This window comes from Sinocyclocheilus anshuiensis, unplaced genomic scaffold (genome assembly GCF_001515605.1).
Source record: "Sinocyclocheilus anshuiensis isolate Anshui unplaced genomic scaffold, SAMN03320099.WGS_v1.1 scaffold152, whole genome shotgun sequence".
NCBI lineage: Eukaryota > Metazoa > Chordata > Actinopteri > Cypriniformes > Cyprinidae > Sinocyclocheilus > Sinocyclocheilus anshuiensis.
Genome location: NW_015555781.1, coordinates 3317234 through 3323532, shown reverse-complemented (window position 1 = coordinate 3323532; position 6299 = coordinate 3317234). Strand labels below are relative to the sequence as shown.

The 6299-nt window shown below is 37.3% G+C and overlaps 1 pseudogene; it reads left to right on the top strand.

Moving 5' to 3' along the window:
- Window positions 1-393: 393 nt before the first annotated feature.
- Window positions 394-6299, top strand: part of LOC107674734 (equilibrative nucleoside transporter 4-like) — an 11761-nt pseudogene continuing 5855 nt past the window's right edge.

Below are 6299 nucleotides of genomic sequence, written 5' to 3'. Positions count from 1 at the left end.
GTGAAAAACGTGATTTTTTTTTTCAGGTTTCTTTGATGAAACAAAAGTTCAAAAGAGCAATATGTGAAATAGAGATGTTCGTAACCATGTAAAAGCCTTTATTTTTGTTACATTTTCATTTTTACTTTATTTTATTATATATTCCGATTCCGAAATAATTAAAGCTGAATTCCGCCACTGACCAATCAGAATGAGGTATTCTACAGGCCTATATTTTCCTATTAGCCTACTAATTGAAATAGTAATTTTAGGTTTTTCTAAAACATTTAAATTGTGACACTGCATGAGTTTTGCATTTGTTATCCACTGCAATATGGAAATTAGTGCAGTTCATGAAGTGCAGGTTTCCTTTAAAGCGATAATGAAAGCGGGTTGCCGTAGCAGACAGCTGGAGGCTCTAGACCGCTGCAAACGCGCTGTGTGGGAGGGAGAATGACAGCGGCTCTGTACCTCTTCTCTTCACCTTGTGCAGAAGGATATTTACATCGGAGAACCCAAACAACACCACACGTATGTGAGAATGCTTTTTATGCAAAGAAGGGTTGTGGTTACATGGAGTAGCTAACATGCCAATAAGGGAGGAAAGACACATTTAATTGTTCTGGGGTAAAATTTAACCTGTTGTCTTTCTGATGACTGTATCGCTTTTGTCTCTTAAAATGATGCATGAGCGCTGCTAGATGAATAATGGAAACATATGCTGCGATTTGATTACATGACTGGCTATAACAAGTCCTGTGAGAGCAACAAAGCAGCCATACAGATAGCGGAACAGTATGTGAGATTTTCTCGCATGGATGGTGTGTTTTGAAAAGAAGAAATTGATTAAATTCCCTCGGGAAAAAAAAGCGTGTTGATATCTATACAGCTGCTTTTTGCCTTACTGCTAATTAAACGTGTTAATATGTTGCGAAGCTTGTTTATTTTTTCATATCATTTGGATTTAGAGTAATTCCGTCCTATTGTTTTTTCACTACACAAATTTAGAGGTTCAACTTTTGTTAAACACACAACGGCACTATATCACAACATAGCGCGCAAGCATCAGGTCCTCTTATTGTTCCTCTTACATCCTTCATCTGCCATTATCAGCCCATGTTGGCTCCGTGCACCATTTTATACATTTTATAAAAGATTTTAAATATATTTACTTTCTTTCTAGTGCATATTATAATGATAATCTATAGAAAATGACTGTAAAATGAGTGTGACAGATCTTGACAGTTCATGGTTCAGCAGCAGGTGTGCTTTTTATTTGCATGTCTCAGCTCTGTTTACATACAATATCTTAGTTAAACAACACCAGCCACTATGATATATAGGCTACATGACAGCTTTGTGAATATGTTGTTGTACATCTTTGTGTTTGGCTACAAACTGTAAATGATTGACAGTGAACTATTCCATTTGGTTTATTCATCACTCACTCAATGCAACACGGTTGGGTAAGGCACAAAATGTGCCCGACCACTCTCTAGTCAGTGACGTAACACTGATATCAAAGATTGCTTTTCTTTTGAACCAGTCCTTCACTGCCAGCCCCAGCCTCTTCAAAGGATGCATTGGCAGATTTCCAAGATGAGGAAAATTTCAATAGCATGTCCAACTGTGGCATCTTGGCTAAGGCTCTTCACGCTGGAAGCGCCTGATTTGCATTAAGAATATAGATTTATTGTAGACTATCTGATTGTTCTTTCCTAAAATAGACCACACAGGGATGCAACATATCCCTTGACTAATGATGCACACATATGTATGCAAATAAAGTAAAAAAGGAAATTACTTGCACAGAGGCATACAGCATATAGCCAAAAGTGAAATGTCACATGGCACGGCTGATTTAACAGAAAGTGGCTTGAGGCTGCTCTTCACATGCTTTTATTACACTTTGCTGTCCAGTCACTAGAGCCAATTTGACATCACAGGCCCCTTTCATCTCAGTGAACTAGAAGAATATAAAAAACTCAAATCATAATGATTTGTCATAATGCTCATGATGAGTGTATTGAACTTTATAAACAACAGAGATACATGCAAATTAAAACATAAAATAGGCTTATGAAAACATCTTTAGATGTCGTTTTAAGATTAAGACCGTCATTATTTCCTGTGATTAAGGTAATTACAGGGTGTTATTATGGACTTGAAACTATGTTAAGTGCTAAATATATTTGAATAATTATGAATATATTTGAATAATATGAAATGTAAATTATATATATTTAACATAATAAAATAATTATTTTATTATTTTTATTTTAATATAAAATAATTATTTTCAATTTTAGTGTTTAAAATTTAATTTATTCCTGTGATGGCAAAGCTTCAGTGTCACATGATCCATCAGAAATCATTCTAATATGCTGATTTGGTGCTCAAGAAACAGTGTATATATATATATATATATATATATATATATATTCTGTGATGACAACACTTAAATATAATGGATGTAATGTGTTGCATCCAATCCGTTTTGTAAGTTGCTGACACACATTCATCATTTTCATCCTCTTACAGATCATATTTATGACACTGTTAAAGAAGGCCTTTTCAGATATTCCAGGCCAAAAGAGGGACTATGGGCTCAAAAGGAGTAGAGAGACGTAAACAGGCCACCCCTGGCCAGACTCCCGAGGGCAATGTGGTGATGAGCTTCAGTTTCGAGAGCTATCAGCTGGAGGAAGAGGACTGTCAGGTGAAAGACATCTCAGATAAAGGAGTGCTGGCCCTTTCAGAACCTGGTGAGTTTCTGCTGCATATGATATGCCTCAATGTAACTACAAATTGTCATTTGAGACACTATTTCATATATGTTGTGCTCGTACAATCTGTATAAATACAGATTTTGGTTTGGCAAAGACTCAGCTTGGTTTAAAAGGTTACAATGCTTGACATGTACAAGCTAGGTCTAATCATGTTAGGTGGAGAGTCTGTTGTCCCCTGACGTTGCCTGGATACAAAGGTCAGACTTATTAAATCAGTAGAGTAGGAGAACATACACATTTATCTTTAGAGTTTGCTATTCTCTTCTAGTTAAGCATATAGATATATTTTACATTTGATGTAAGTGTTTCATTTTTAAGCATGATTTCATTTCTTCCATCTCTTAAATTAGGTATGTAGTGTTGAAGTACTAAAGCTGTACAACCATTAGGAAGCCATCAAGAGGTACAGAAGTGCGTCCATCAATCAGTTCCTCATCCAGAAAGAGAGAGCGAGCAAAATGTCAAATGTCTCATACATATGCATAAATATACTTCAAAGAGACAGCACACAGGCTGATAGACAAATATTTAAAACGCACATTTTGAAATGTCATACAAATAAAACACGAAGAGGGCTTTTGTTTATAACTCTCACATGTTGTTTGTGCATACAAATTGTGTGATTTTTGTGCATAGCGTTTGAAGAACCTATTCCAGATGACCGTTACCATAGGATCTATTTTGCCATGCTCCTGTCTGGAGTGGGCTTCCTGTCCTGCTGCCTTACAATAGCTTCATTACAGATGTTGACTACCTGCATCATAAATTTGAAGGTACTCCATTATATTTATGGACTCCATATTTTAGCTAGCATTAAAGGGTTAGTTCACCCAAAAATGAAAATTCTGTCATTAATTACTCACCCTCGTGTTGTTTGAAACCCGTAAGACCTTCGTTCATCTTCGGAACACAATTTAAGATATTTTTGATGAAATATGAGGGCTCATTACGCCGAATCTGGGTCGGCGACGCCACACGCTCGCGTCATGATACTGTTGTGAACGCGTGTCCACAAGTGACACAGTAGAGACGAAAATGTGGAATAAAGTCGTTATTTTTGTTTTCTTTGCGCAAAAAAGTATTCTCGTAGTTTCGTAACTTTACAGTTGAACCACTGATGTCACACGGACTACTTTGTCGATCATCTTGGTACTTTTCTGGATCTTGAATGTGGTAGTTACCTTGCTGTCTATGGGAGGGTCAGAGAGCCCTCAGATTTAATCAAAAATATCTTAATTTGTGTTCCGAAGATGAACGGAGGTCTTATGGGTTTGGAACAACACGAGGGTGAGTAATTAATGATTTTCATTTTTGGGTGAAATAACCATTTAAAATGAAACAAATTATGGTTGAAATTTCTGTTAATGATCGTGAGTTTTAAAACATGTTGTACTTGTGTTTTCATGGTTATTGTCAGAATTGTTCATTATAATATATATATATATAGTCTGGCCACCATTTATATATATATGTGTGTGTGTGTGTGTGTAATATATGTACACAATTTTTAAATGAGCAAAAGACATCTCTTACGCTTACACATAACTTATGGTTCCTTTATTATAGTAAGGGAAAAAAATGCAATAAACTTCAAGGTCACTTCCTCTTTGTCTTCTGTGTCTTTCAGGAACATCCATTGTGTTTGACATGGGTTTAACATATATACTTGTGGCCCTAGTGGCTGTGATCCTAAACAATGTCCTGGTGGAGATGCTGAGCCTGCACACCAGGATCACTGTGGGTGAGTGTGTTTATTTAGAGCAGACACAGACAGTAAAGCACAAAGGGATGGGGGAGGAGGCCGCTGATTGACCTGACAGAGCTGCTGGCCTGAGGGGGGAGAGGGAGGAGGGGCGACAGTCCAGTCTGACAGCTGCATCGCGCATTTCAACCGGAGGAATAACACTCACCAAATACTGCTAAATACGCACTAAGAGGATGGCTCACATATAACCGAAACAGCAAATAAACACAGGAAAATTGCATCACGACAATACCGATTGACTGATAATACCATAAAAACAAACACAGCCCCAAACCCTTCACTAACGACCATCAATTACTGTGATCGGAAAAGCAGCAAACAGGCAAAATATGTCAACTTCACGCTTTTAAAGGGATATTTCACCCAAAAATAAAAATTCTGTCATCATTTACTCACCTTATTGCTGACCTATATGACTTACTTTCTTCTGTGGTAAAGATGATCATTTGAAAAATATTTTCTGTACAATGTTAGACAGTGGAGTCCAGCGTTGTTTTGGACCTCATTATGGGTTATTTTATAAAAATATCTTCTTTTATGTCCCATGGAAGAAAATGTCATACAGGTTTGAAACGACATGAGGGTGAGTAAATGAGTTTTGGGAAAACTATATCTTCCAAAACCCTCCAAAAACAAATCAAATACAAATAATATAATCAAATATTATAGGATATTGCTTGCAAACACACTGTAAAAAAAAGAAAAAAGAAAATACTATTTCAGTCTTCAGTGTTACTTTTATTTTCTAATAATTGGTGAAAATTTCTAGTGATTTCTGAGTGAAACTTGTTTCAAATGAAATCCTACACCAATCCTGCAGACGTTTTTCAGGGCGTAGATGTTTTCTTAGTTGTGCGATCTCAAATTTGTTTACATCCAAGTTCATCTCTTGCAGGTTACCTCTTTGCACTTGGACCTCTGCTTTTTGTCACCATTTTTGATGTGTGGCTGGAGAGGTTCACCACAAAGCAGTCGTACGTCATCAATCTGATGTCTATGGGTACTGTGGCCTTTGGATGTACAGGTATTTGTTCATACTTTTCTTTCCAAAGCCATCGTGACTGCAGAAGCATGTTGTGAGTGACTGTCCTTCTTTCAGGCTCACATTGTGTTGTCAACCATTTCCAGCCATAACAGTTTTTTACCCTATTGTGTCTCCAGTGCAGCAGTCCAGTTTCTATGGATACATGGGGATGCTTCCCAAGCGCTACACACAGGGCGTGATGACCGGAGAGAGTAAGAGGCTTTGTGTCATCAGATGTGGTCATGAAAATCCATGATGTTTGGGTAAAATGCAAAAGCAAGATTCTCATTCTTTGTTGTTTTTTTCTTTATAGGCACGGCAGGAGTGATCATTTCACTCAGCCGTATCTTCACCAAACTACTGATCAAAAATGAGAGGAAGAACACCATCATCTTCTTCACCATTTCCATCTGTATGGTTCTACTGTGTTTTATCCTGCACATAGTGGTGCGAAAGACACGCTTTGTCCAGTACTACACGGGTCTGGTGCGACAGGGCCTGTCCCACGCCAAAGACCACTCACACAACGGAAGCCAGTACCAGGTCCACCATGATGTCATTACAGAAGAAGTAAGATTTGTAAGTTTTGCATGCCAAATGTGAGAAGGACATATCATGATGAACATATTTATGGCCTTTCTCCAATAGTAATTCCATCATTTTTCTGAAGAAACAAATGTCATTTTCACCGCATCTCAAAAAAAAATCAACATTCTTCTAAAATATCTAATATGTTCAGCAG